The sequence below is a fragment of the Leopardus geoffroyi genome, chromosome C3 (assembly GCF_018350155.1).
Source record: "Leopardus geoffroyi isolate Oge1 chromosome C3, O.geoffroyi_Oge1_pat1.0, whole genome shotgun sequence".
In the NCBI taxonomy this organism is placed as follows: Eukaryota; Metazoa; Chordata; class Mammalia; order Carnivora; family Felidae; genus Leopardus; species Leopardus geoffroyi.
The window spans coordinates 142,266,242-142,280,129 of NC_059338.1; the positions used below are offsets into that span (position 1 = coordinate 142,266,242).

General features: G+C 45.6%; 1 long non-coding RNA gene across 1 annotated transcript; it reads left to right on the top strand.

Moving 5' to 3' along the window:
* Positions 1 to 10,649: 10,649 nt before the first annotated feature.
* On the top strand, positions 10,650 to 13,048 carry LOC123586208. The gene is made up of 2 exons (XR_006706681.1): positions 10,650 to 11,784; positions 11,891 to 13,048. It is a non-coding gene; the product is annotated as an uncharacterized LOC123586208 (long non-coding RNA).
* Positions 13,049 to 13,888: the final 840 nt, after the last annotated feature.

Sequence of the window (13,888 nt, forward strand, 5' to 3'; positions counted from 1 at the left end):
TATGAAAGATCATAAGCTGAGAGAAGGCTTTTCCCTCATCGCATCTCTCACCGTCTCTGTCTTCCTTTGGCCTCTAAGGCAGCCCCCCTGGTACTCCTGGCCTCATGTCAGCCCCTCCCCGAGGGTAGCCTGGATCTTTTGGCTCCTTTCTGGCAAACAGGATGGGGCAGGGGCCATGAGATGCCTCTGCCAAGACTGAGTTATCAGAAGGCTGCGGCTGCATCCTGGCTCGCTCTCTTTCTCTTTCTCTCTCTCTCTCTCTCTCTCTCTACCCCCCCCCCCCCCCCCCCCCCAGGGAGACTGGCAGCCACATTGTGAGCTACCCTGTGGCGAGGTCTGTGTGGACAAGGAACTCACATCTCCAGCCGACAGTGACCAAGGACTGAGGTTGCCAACCGCCACGTGAGGGAGGCTGGAAGCGGGTCCTGCCCCAGCGGAACCCTGAGGTGACAGCTGCCCCGGGCCACACCCTGACGACAGCCTTGCGAGCACCGAGCACCGGAGGTGGCATCCAGGCCGCGCCCAGATCCCCAGCCCATAGAAGCCGCGAGATGATAAATGTTTTCTAAAGCCCCTAAGTTTGAGAGAAATCTCTGAAGTGGCAACAGTTACGTAAGACAAGCACCACCTTTGTCCCCCTGCGGGGTTCACGGACGGGCTTCCCTGCCTCCCACTGACCGGACCCGACCGAGGCAAGAGCCCCACAACTGGCTGTCCTTGAACATTATTCAAACGCCTACTGTTGAGTAGGAGGGCAGGAATCTAAACAGGTTTTCGAGGGAAATGGCCAACTGAGAGGATTTATATGCAGAGGAGGCTTCAGGCTGGTGAACTTCCCCAGGGCAGACCTTGCCTGACTCACCGGCTAAGCTCTCCAACCCCTACGGCTGGACGGTCTGTGTGAAGGCTGCAGCCACAGGCCTCAGGGCACACACTTCCATTCCTTAGGGAGCTGCTTTTCCCGCAATGGGACACCTCATCCGCGTTTTCCACGGGAGGCCCCACACCTCCCAGTTCCCTTCATTTGGGGCGGAGGCCAAGGCCAGGCCTGTGGGGTCCTTGCTCTTGCTGCATTTGAAAGCAAGGATTCCATTTCCTGCAGCTTTGCAGTGAAACTTCCGGCTGACTTGTTACACATTTTACTTTGTTGGCTTTAAAGCATCGTTTCCTTATACGTGAGGCCGCTACTTCTTTTTTTTTTTTAAGTTTATTGATTTATTTTGAGAGAGAGACAGAGTGAGCAAGCATGAGTAGGGGAGGAGCAGAGAGAAGGGGGGAGAGGGAGGGAGAGAGAGAGAGAGAGAGAGAGAGAGAGAATCCCAAGCAGGCTCTGCACAGTCAGCACGGAGCCTGACACAGGGCTTGAACTCACAAACGGTGAGATGATGACCTGAGACAGAATCAAGAGTTGGACACTTAACAGGCTGAGTCACCCAGGTGCTCCTTTCTCTCTTTTTAAAAAAAGTTTTCATTTATTTGAGAGCGAGAACGAGGGAGGGGCAGAGAGAGACAGGAAGAGAGAGAATCCCACGCAGGGGTTGTTGGTGCAGAGCCCAATGAGGGGCTCGAATCACCAACTGCGTGATCATGACCTGAGCTGAAATCAAGAGTCAGACACTTAGCCGACTGAGCCACCTGGGGGGCCCCATATTTCTTTTTGATAAGGACTCTTCTTTGGTTTGGTTCACTCTTGACGGGTCAACAAAACCCGGTGGTTCGGAGGTTGGCTCTGGATCTCCACTTGCTGGCCTTAGGTTTTGGGTCTCACATTTCCCAGCCGTGCAACCTTGGGCAATCTGCTTCACCTCTCTGTGCATCTGCTCACTCAAACAAAAATTGGATGGCAATAACTGTTACTGTGCACCAGTGAACACGTGTCCCTGACTTATAAGGGCTAGAACAGGTTAGCTGTTTCAGGAGGCCAACAATCAGGAAATACATGGAGGACAGTCCCACGAGGTGCTGGGGCATGAGGAAATTAACATTGTGCAAAAGACCACCGGGCTGTGAGTGGGCATTCTGTCCACCTCACCTACAACATCACAGCATCACGTGGCACAAATATAAAGCAGTCATTTTTAAAAATCAAAACCATGTCTTGAGCTGGGACTGTTTTCTCTCATTTAAAGTTTTGGGAATTTGCCATGAGGTGCGAAATAACCCACTGGTATATACTGGATTCTTAGAGAGTGGTCCATGACTCAGACTCCTCAAAGGAAGTAAGACTGCTCCACGCAAAGCCTTTAGAAGTCATTTGTAGTCAGAGAATGGGGATAAATTTGAATCGCTCCGTGGAAAGAGAAATTGCCTATTTAAGAGGTGAGTTGAGGGCACTGTGGAATCATTTATGGAATTTTGGAAGAAGCACCGTTGTAAAATAAATGAGGTATCGTGGACAAGTCAGTTTTGTTAGTCAAAGGAAACCATGATCTAAATTTCAGCAACCCACATAGAGGAGACGAATATGGATGCGGCGGGGATGCACAGATATTCACAACGATCTTATCTCGTAGACGTTATCAGGAGCAAATACTTTCTAGTAGGCTATGGAACATGTATGTGTGGCATGTTTGGATTATACGGCTTCTGTGCTTTGGAATTAAAACCCAGAAGGGGATGTATACCCATGGCCAGAAACCCACATACAAGAAAACTTTCATGAGAGGCTTGGCTATATCTGCTCCCTGACTTCTTTCCTTCTTCCTGCTTCCTCAAGTCTATCCCCGCTTCCCTGACCTCCTGCCTGCTGCTTTGCCCGACTGACCAATCCTTCTCTCGGCCGACTGGCTTGCTCCATTCACATGCTTAAACACAGGACATGCAGGTGCTACAGGCTATTGGTTGGAGCCACAAGTACTCACACTGGTGATGAGAACGTGAAGTCCACATAATTGTCCCACAAGCACAAGAGTGGACATGGAGAAAAAAAAAAAATCTAAGAATGAGTGTATTATATTGGAAAAAAAAAAACACACACAGAAGATCCTGTCTCTTGGACCACCGGCATTGGCACCATCCAGGAGTGTGTTAGAAATGCAGGGTATAAAAAAAAAAAAAAAAAAAAAAAGAAATGCTGAATATCAGACCCCAAACTGGACCTACTAAATCTGAATGCTTTGTTTTGCTTTTTTTTTTTTTTTTTAATATTTTTATTTTTTTAGGGGCGCCTGGGTGGCGCAGTTGGTTAAGCGTCCAACTTCAGCCAGGTCACGATCTCATGGTCTGTGAGTTCGAGCCCCGCGTCAGGCTCTGGGCTGATGGCTCAGAGCCTGGAGCCTGTTTCCGATTCTGTGTCTCCCTCTCTCTCTGCCCCTGCCCCTTTCATGCTCTGTCTCTCTCTGACCCAAAAATAAATAAACGTTGAAAAAAAAAATTAAAAATATTTTTATTTTTTTAGAGAGGGAGAGCTAGCAGGGGAGGGGCAGAGAGAGAGGGAGACACAGAATCCAATGCAGGCTCCAAGCTCCGAGCTGTCAGCACAGAGCCTGATGCGGGGCCTGAACCCACGGACCGTGAGATCATGACCCGAGCTGAAGTCGGGCGCTTAACGGACTGAGCCACCAGGGCTCCTCATGAATGTGCTTTTTTAGTAAGATTGCTAGGGAGCTGTATGTACATTAAAAGTTTCCGAAGCACTTCCCGGGAAACAGAGTAGATTAAAACTCAAGTTCTTATAGCAGCACAGCACAGTGTAGCAGTAAAAGCATGGAACCTGATGCTAGAATGCCTAGGTTCACCACCTACAATACGAATCACATAACTTTCTCCACCTCTCAGAGACTCACTTGTCTCATCTATAAAATCAGAATGATAATAGTACTACCCCGTTGGGTTGCAATTGAATTAATAACGGCAGAATGCTTAGAACAGTGACTGGTACTTGGCAATGAAGTGCCATTGGATAAGTAACCCGTTTCTGAAGCTCAGTGTAACATAGGCAAAACGTTCTAGAACTTCTTTATAAACTTTACGGAGTGATAATCAAGGCCTGCTTGATTTATTTCTCCACATTCTCACCCACTGCTTCCTTACTTCCTCTTTCGGGCCGCCTCTGAGCTGGGCATATGTATCAACTCTGTGCTTATTACTCTGTAATGTGATAATTTATCACTCTGCCTTCCACACCATACTATGAGCCCCTGGGAACAAGGACTGTATCCTAGTCTTTTTGGTATTGCTTCAGAGTCTGGCATCTGATAGTAGGCACTCGATAAATGCTTTATTTTTTATTTTGATTTCTTTATATTAAATACAATTTATTGTCAAACTGGTTTCCATACAACACCCGGTGCTCATCCCAACAGGTGCCCTCCTCCATACCCATCACCCATCTTTCCCTTCTCTCCATAAATGCTTTTAAAATGAATGAACAGATGTTTGATTCATCATTAGTTCTTAATTTTTTTCAAGGCCTAGACATTTCTTTGTTTTTCTCATGCATTTGTCTCTTAATATTATTTAACACCATCAATTTATATTCATGGGGAACCTATTGTATACAGCTGTACGTATGTTTTCATTCACTAAATACATTTCACATTATTCATATTAGGTTTGAGAGTGGTGCCTGATAGTCCTGATAATGCAAAACCAAGCAGATTTCTCTAACATAATTATTCCAGGGAGAGTTTCTGCTCTAAGTGAGTCTGGCCTTGTATCCTTCACTAACAGCAGGATGTGACTTCTTCCAGTTTTAGCTCCCTTGCACACACATTACGACGTGTGTTATGCCCTGGCCATTCGGACCTAATTAAGGCATACGTTCCTATCTTTGAAGACTCAGCAAAAAACTAGCAAACCAAATCCAGCAGCAACACACAAAAAGGATTATATACCATGAGAAAGCAGGATTTATTGCAGGAGCGCAAGGTTGGTTTAACGTCAGAAAATCAATTAAATTAGTAATATGTTATATTGAGAGAATAAAAAACAGAAAGTACACAATCATCTGAATAGACCCAGAGAGACAATTGACAAAATCTACCACCTTTTCATGGCAGACACTCAGCCAGCTAGGAATGGAAGGGAATTTCCTCCGACTGATACAGAAAATCTGTGAAAAACTGTCAACGAGGTGACTGAATGGTCAAAGACTGAATGCTTTCCCCTTAAGGCTGGGGACAAGAGAAGGATGTCGCTGTCACCACTTGTATTCAACATTCTGCTGGAGGTTCTTCAGGCAAAGGCAGTGGGAATGACTGCTAATAGAGTTCTTTTTGAGAGGATAGAAATGTTCTCCACTTAGATTATGGTGATGTTGCACAACTCTGTAAGTATACTAAAAACCACTGAATGGTACAGTTTAAACAAGTATGTTTTTATGTTATATAAATTCTATTTCTTTTTTTTTTTTTTTTCAACGTTTATTTATTTTTGGGACAGAGAGAGATAGAGCATGAACGGGGGAGGGTCAGAGAGAGGGAGACACAGAATCGGAAGCAGGCTCCAGGCTCTGAGCTGCCAGCACAGGGCCCGATGCGGGGCTCGAACTCACGGACCGCGAGATCGTGACCTGGCTGAAGTCGACGCTTAACCGACTGCGCCACCCAGGCGCCCCTATATAAATTCTACTTCAATGTAGCTGTTAAAAAGCCATTATAATACAGGGATGCCTGGTTGGCTCAGTCAGTAGAGTGTGTGACTCTCATTCTTGGGGTTGTGAGTTCGAGCCCTACGTTGGGTGTAGAGATTACTTAAAAATAAAATCTTAGAGACGCCTAGGTGGCTCAGTTGGGTGAACGTCAGACTCTTGATTTCAGTTCAGGTCATGATCTCATGGTTTGTGGGCTCTGAGCGGATGGTGTGGAGCCTGCTTAGGATTCTCTCTCTCTCTTCTCTCTCTGCCCCACTCCTGCATGCACATTTATTCTCGCTCTCTCTCTCTCAAAATAAGTAAATAAAAGACTTTAAAAACATCTCAAGAAAAAGTCATTATAGTACAAAATGACAAGTGACAAATGTTATAACCCCTAGCCTTTTCCTAAGCGCTGAGGGCATACCAGGCAGCATACTAAAGTCTTTAAATATATTATGTCTGTAATCACATATAAGGTAAATGTTGCTATTATCTTGATTTCACGGCTTTTGGCAGATGGGGAAACTGAGGCTTAGAAAGCTTCAGTAATCTCTCAAGTTTACACAACTAACAAGGGGTGAAGCTCGAATTCAGTCTTAAATACTACGAGGCTACAATGTATATACAGCACGAGCAAAGGGGAAGGATCTTCCAAATTCTGTTACCGAACACACGCTTTGAATATTAAGTATTTATGCCGTTGTAATTCTGTGGATTTATACAGGCCACTTCCTTTGGTATGAGGTTGGGGACTGGACTTGGACCAGGGCGTTCATCTGAGGCATAAACGTTGAAGGGGGCTGAGCTGAAAGGCAGATTCCGGCATGGCAAGACCACACAACCTTTCGTTCAGCCTAGAGCAATGATAGCGTCCTATCCAAAAACTCTTCAGCACACACATGCCTAACAGTAAGACCATTCTCTTCCTTCAACTCCTGGGAAAACAACAGGAAACCGCAGACTTGCAGCATCCCACTGTGGCTCTTAGGACACAACCCAGCTCATGGAAAGTGAACCTTCAAGAAGAAGGGGCTGGACAACAGCAGGTGAAAAGGGGCGGTGGCAGATTTTCCCTCCTGCTGCTAAAACAATGGGCAGACTCAGTGAGCTCTGAAGCACGGGGACCTTCTCTTCTGTGGAGGTAAAAAGAAAGTTTTACCCTCCCTCATTCTCTCTGGCCTCCCTTTTGCGACCTGTCTTTACTTTCAGGGTGTTTGGATGTTTCTTTTGATGCGTTTAGAAGTATTGAATCAGAAGGTGAAAATAGGGCAGGGAGAGAAACGTGAGTTTGCTGGGCTCATCACCACTGTCACGTGTTGCCTGGGAAGTGACCTGCAAGGGAAGTAGGGACCTGCCACTGGTCTCCCTCCTGGGCCCTGAATCCCTTGTTCTTTTTTTTTTTTTAATTACAAAAGTAAGACATCTTGTTTTTATACATTTCACCTCAATTTCACCTCCCTGTCAATTTCAGAGCAATTGCCCTATAGTTTTACTCTGGGAAAAAGCCCAACTAAACTTCAGGCACTAGAAAATAGCTAGCAGGAGACCTTTAGAAAAGAAAACAAAATAAGCTCAGAATACTTAAAAAACACGTGCATGGAGCCTTCTACAAATCTTCCGAAAGAGGTAGGGAGCCACAGAAATGAATGACATAAATATTGTGATGTCCAGGTACTGAGGACCTTCTCTGTGCCGGTAAGTTGGTTGACCTACAGAGCAGAAGCTTGGGCTCAGGGTCCCTCGCTTTCATGGAATCCCTTGCAAGGCCCTTGTCTGGTAGGATCCTCTCCCTAAGGAAAGAAAAAAACCAAAAACCCTCAAGGTAACCCGGCTATGCGCGCAGGCGACAACATCCCTTCTGACCTTTAACTGAGGCCACTTAATCAGACTGCATGTTTGTGTGTGTTACCATACATGGGAAACAGAGAAGTAAAAAACATATAAAAAAATACACCGTGTGGCGTTTGGGCACACACCCATCTGAGCGGTGCTGGCACGAATAAAGCTGCTTCCTGGAGAGAAAAGCCTGGGTGTCATGACTTTCTGTGCATTTCCACCTCCTTTGCTACCGGGGATGTGGATCTCGGGGTGCCAGGAGAGGCAGCTCACCTGGCACCAGAGGACCCACTTGATCCGCAGGAGACTAGCCCTCCTAGCGCAGCGGGGTGGGGACCTGGGTGCGCAATGGAACCCATGAGACCCAGGAGCCTGCTCAGGGAGCGCCCGTCAGACTGGTAAGAGCCAGGGTTCGTTTTGGCAGACCTGCCCCTAAGAGGCAGAAGGGGAGCCTGATCACCTCCCAGCGTTGCCCCGGTAGGTCCAAGAGGGACGAGGAACGAAGCCGCAACTCTAAGGCGCCGGGTGCTGGCTGGTGGGTTGGAGTGGCCGTGTGACTGTGTGTGGGGATTTGTCTCTCCTTCATTTCCTGGGTCAGTGACTATGATCATTAGAGCCAACTGTCTCTGGTTGGCCTACCTAAGAACGGGGACTTTAAGGAGTGTTCCCAAGCAGCTGCCGAAACTCCTTTCGTTTTGGGGAAACTCCCTGTCTTCTCCGGACTGACACGGACTGGAGGGGGGTGGGGACAAAACAAAACAGAACAGAACAAAAGAAACGTGGAGTCTGCTCCTCCGTCTGACCTGATAAGATTTAAACCAAGGAATTCTTTCTCTGCCTTCTGCTGGCACCTCGCCTCTTCTGCCTGCCCTTCCCCCCCTCCTGTTTCTGCCCCACCTGGGGGGCGGCCTGCACAACTGGCTCCCCAATGCCTCAGGCACCGTCAGCTCCTCCTCCCACCCTAGATGTGGAGGAGCGAAGACCCCGGATGTCAGATTTCCCCACCAACGTTCCAGGTAAAAATTAACCATGGGGAACAAAATGTCTTCCGTGGACCCAAGTAAAACGTATTCGGTGTTTAAGCTAATTTAAGTTTGCTGGTTTGAGACAGGCAATGTTTGTCAACAACAACAACCAAAAACCTTTTATTCTACCTAGATTTGCTGGAGGTCAAATGAGCTCATGTTATCTCTGTTCTAATTTGTTAGCAAAAGGATGACTTAAAGTAATGGTTAACTTTGGGGCACCTGGGTGGCTCAGTTGGTTAATTGATTTGTAAGTTTGCCATCTTAGTAATTGTGATGTAACAGTTCACATTTGGTTACTACTTAGTTTTCACTGGACACTAAAGTTTCTAAGAGTTAAAATTCCTGCTCAATGTCATTAAGACTAATGAGAATAAGGAAAGCAACTCTGCATGTAAAAAAGTAGATATATTAAAATATATATATATATATATATATATATATATAATACATTTTTTGTTAAAGGTAAAAAAAAAAAGAAAAATGCTTTTGTCCTAAATGAGACTGGTTGTTTAGACACACACACACACACACACACACACACACACACACACAGAAAAAAAGGCTTAGGTCAAAATCTAAAAGCAAAGAAAAATTGTAAAAAGTTTATAAAGAAAAATCTTAAAAACATTTTTTTATATCTGGTCAGGAGATCTAAAGTTAAACCATTAACTTATGCTAAATTATCCACTATCCTACAGACACAAAATAAAAGCCCGGTGGCCTTCCTGGAAAGGTTAAGGGAGGCTCTCATTCAATATATGGCTATTTCCCCTAACACTCCTGAGGCTGAGATGATTCTAAAAGACAAATTTGTCACTCAATCGGCCCCAGGTATTAGGAGAAAACTGTAAAAACTGGCTGTTGGTCCAGAAGGGACCCTGGAGGAGCTCTTAAGAGCTGCCAACTGGGTATATTGCAACCAAGATCAAGAGGAGAATAAAAAAAAAGAAAAGAAAAAAGAAGAGAAAAGAAACGGAGGCTTAAAAACAAAACAAAACAATCTGAGGCCTTAGTTGTGGCCTTATGTACTATGTCAGACCGGACTTCCCGAGGTCCTGGCACCAAGTGCCATTTATATGGCTGTTCAGAGCACTAAAATGAGAACGTCCTCAGAGGGGACAACAGAAATGAAAACCCCATAAGCCAGGCCCCTTGCGTGGAGACAACCACTGGAGATCTGAATCCGCTTGGGGACCTGTATCTGTGAGGCTTGGATAACCATGTCCCTGCAAGGGACTGACGGGGCCTGGGGCTCTTCACCGAGGCTCCCCTGAACCAACCGTCTATCAGAAACCCAGAGCCTCGGGTAACTCCAAATATAGAACGAAAACTGGTTGATTTCCTTCTTGACACCTGAGCTACCTTTCTTGTCCTCCTTTCCACTCCAGGCCAACTATCCAAACGCAGTACGACGATTAGAGGCATCTCCAGAAAACTTCTTAACTAAATTTTTCTCTCAGCCCCTGGGATGCATGTGGGAAAAAACTCATTTTTTTCTCATTCTTTCCTGATAATACCGGAGAGCCTTACTCCCTTGTAGGAAGGGAGGTTATAACTAAATTAGAGACTATAGTACGAGTAACTCCAGAACAAATAAACAATTGTATGAATTTTGGGAAATTATTGGATATTGTAGGCTGTAGATACCAGGGTTCAGGAAAATGGTTTGCCTGCTATATCAATTATTAAAGGAGACTCAATCCCACCTACTCTCCAAAAAACAAACAAACAAACAAACAAACTAGGGTCTGACTCCTAGGCACTGTCTCCAGCCCTTGGAATGGTTATAAACAGAGCAGGGCAATTACTATTGCCAAGCTCACAGGGCTAAAAGATCATTAAAACACAGCATCAGGCCTTTCATTTAGGGAAGGACAAGATTTATCGAATGGCCCAAAGGATGTTTACTGGAAAAAATTTGTCAAGGACAGTTCTGCAAGTAGTGTCAGCCTGTGAAGTGTATCTTGGAAACAGTCCTCTCAACAAACTCTCTCTCCCAGGCAGTCAAAGAACTGGAGGCTAATCCCCGGAAGACTGACAATTAGGTTTCACTCATACGCCAAGGTCGAAGGAATGCCAACATCTGTTGGTGTGGATTGATACTTTTACTAATTGAGTAAAGGCCTTCTTCTACAAGACAGAAAAGGCACAAGAAGTAATAAAAGTTCTGCTTTATAAAATGATACCCAGGTTTGGCTTACCTAAATGGTAAACGGCTGCTTTGACTCTTCCTCTAGTAGAACTCCTGGCTCTTAGGAGAGTTTTACCCCTCAAAATAAAGCAAACTGTCTGCTGATGCTCAGCAAAACTCTAAATAACACCTCACAAGCATTAGATGTTTAAAAAAATGTTTTTTAAATTAATCTAGGGCCGAACTCTTGGAAATAGAGCCGCCATTGGTTACGCGCTGCTCCCGTTCCTCCGTCACCTGAGTTATGAGAGATCCCCTGACAAAGTCAGGGTCTCTCCTAGGTTGTTTGACGGGTTTGGGAACTAAGGACATTATCTTAAGACGCCATCTTGTTGGTCAGTATAATCATTACTTTGTGTTTTTCTCTGTGTGTCTGCTGATGTTAATACCACCTCCTGCCTGCCAGCCTTCCTGTAGAAACATGCTGTGGGCCACTCGACCGACCCGTGGGTGGACTCTAACTGCCGTACCCCTCCCTACACCGCCCCCTGTCAGCTTGAAGAAGCCACAACGGTCATCGTCCCTGTTCCCTGACAGCAGTTATAGGCCCTGTTCCAGGGGTGGAATAAACAGGGAAAGGGTTAACATGAGGCGGGGAGAGATAAGGGACCGCAGCTGCAGGTGGGAGGCTGAAGAAGCCGACGGGCTTCTCCCCGTATAGGATCTTTGACAGGCACCTTCCCCCGCATTATCAAGGGCATAAGGGGGAGGATCTAAATGTGATGGACAACCTAACCCTAAGACAACAGATGCGGGCCCTGGGCTCTGCCCTAACCACCTTACACCACTAGGTCAGGGAGCAATTACCTGTGAGTCTGACCACAGATGCTCACCCCTTTAAACCAGGAGATGCAATATGGATAAAGGAGTGAAATGTCCAACCCCTAAAACCCCTCTGGAGGGGCCCGTTCACTGTCATTTCGTCCACCCCTCCTGCAGTAAAGGTGGCCAAAGTGTGTCCCTGGATTCACCACAGCAGAGTGAAGCCGGCATCTCGAAACTGGGCATGCATTCCTGACCCATTGATGCTGTGCAAGCTGACCATACGGAAGATCCTGCAACTCCAGAGGCTCCGGGAGACTGCAGCCCTGCTTTAGTCACTCCGGAAGCTGCCTGATCTATGCACAGCAGAAGGCTGAGGAACCGACCGTCTGGTGAGACAGATGACCGTCTTATTTTCTATATGTTTCCTTAATTGTGATGCACTGTCACCCTTGTTTCTCACTATTACTGTGATGTTTGCTCTACTCTTTGTCACAGGATTGGCCTAGGCCGCCCCGGGTTGGCTGCAAATGTGGGGAGAGGTTTCTGTGAACACTCACCTTCCTCTTGTGGATAGGATACTTCGTTGGTACCAACGTGGGAAAACAATGGCCCTAAGAGACTAGAAAATTAGATCCCCACAAACTTTAGAGTAAAACAAAATACCCCAGTCCTACTACTGGGGTTTGGCTTCTCCAAAGCTCAAATAATTGGGAAGAACTTTCTTACCTAGTGGGGGAAAAGTTCATCGTCGTCTCTGTTAAAAACTTAACATTCCTAGGCCAACTGAACTGCCAGGAAAACCCAATGGTGGGGGACCCCAGATCACCTTGAGCCAGATCCCCATCCATTGTCTAACTTTTCTCACCTCTGAGAGGCCTGGGACAGTGTCAACACAGCCATCAAGTGGCGGGTCCCAGGTGGACTGTACTAGATATGTGGAAGGACAGCTCTACAGTACTTCCCTTGGTCTGGTCACGGTCACGTGTGCTGGGAACTCTTCGTCCATCTTTCTTCCTGCTCCCACTTGCCAGAGGGAAACATTCGGGAGTCCAAGTGTATGGGGAGAGGGAGATGCAAAGAAAGCAGCATGCCTTACAAATTGGCAATTAAAAAGGCGATAAAAGGCCTCCCGAGCGTATAATCCAATATTATGGCCCTGCCGCCTGGACAGAGGACGGGTCCTCAGGCTACTGCACTCCCATTTACATGCTAAACCGCACAATCAGACTATAGGCAATTATAAAAATTATAACCAACAAAACTACCAGAGTGGTTGACTTTCTAGCCAAGCAGCAAACCAAAATACACAATGCTACCTATCAAAATTGCTTGGACTTAGATTACCTGCTTGCTTCCCCCCACCAAAAAAAAAGTTTGTCAAAAGTTTAACGTAAGAAACTGCTGCCTACAGACAGATAATGAGAAAAAAGTCATAGAGGAGATCACAAATCAAATGAAAAGGATTTCTCATGTCCCCGTCCAGACCTGGAACAGTTAAAACCCCAAGGAGTTATCTGGAGGATGTTTTTCAACTTTTGGAGCGCTCAAAACTCTCATAAAAATTATCCTCCTAATTCTGGGAGGTTGCTTAATCATACCTTGCTTAGCTCCCTTGGTGGCGTGGTCTGTCTCCGGTCTCATTGAGACCATAATGAAAAAAAAAAAAAGGATGGTCACTCATGTAATGATGTTATAGAAATACAAACGTCTAAACCAAGATGATGCTGTTTGACCCAAAATAGAGGGTGTGAGTATCAAAGGGGGAGAATGTGGTAGGGTTCCCTGCCTAAGGAAAGGAAAAAAACCTAACAAAACCTCAAGGTAATCTGGCTATGCGCGTCCATGATAACATCCCTCATGACCTTGTAACATGAGACCACTTAATCAGACTGCATGTTTGTGTGTGTTACCATATATGGGAGACAAAGAAGTAAAAAATATACAAAAAACTACGCCACTGGCACAAAAAGAGACACTCAGATCAATGGAACAGAATACAGAAGCCAGGAATGGACCCACAAATGTATGGCCAACTAATCTTTGACAAAACAGGAAAGAATAATCCAATGGAATAAAGACAGTCTCTTCAGCAAATGGTGCTGGGAAAACTGGACAGAGACATGCAGAAGAATGAACCTGGACCACTTTCTTACACCAGACACAAAAAGAAACTCAAAATGGATGAAAGACCTCAATGTAAGGCAGGAAAAAATCCTCGAGGAGATAGCAGGCAAAACCTACTTACTCATCATGTAGCAACTTCTTACTCAACATGTCTCCAGAGGCAAGGGAAACAAAAGAAAAAAACGACTATTGGGACCTCATCAAAATAAAAAGCTTCTGCACAGCGAAAGAAACAATCAGCAAAACTAAAAGGCAACCGACGAATGGGAGAAGATATTTGCAAATGACATATCAGATAAAAAGTTAGTATCCAAAATCTATAAAGAACTTATCAAAATCAACACCCAAAAAACAAATAATCCAGTGAAG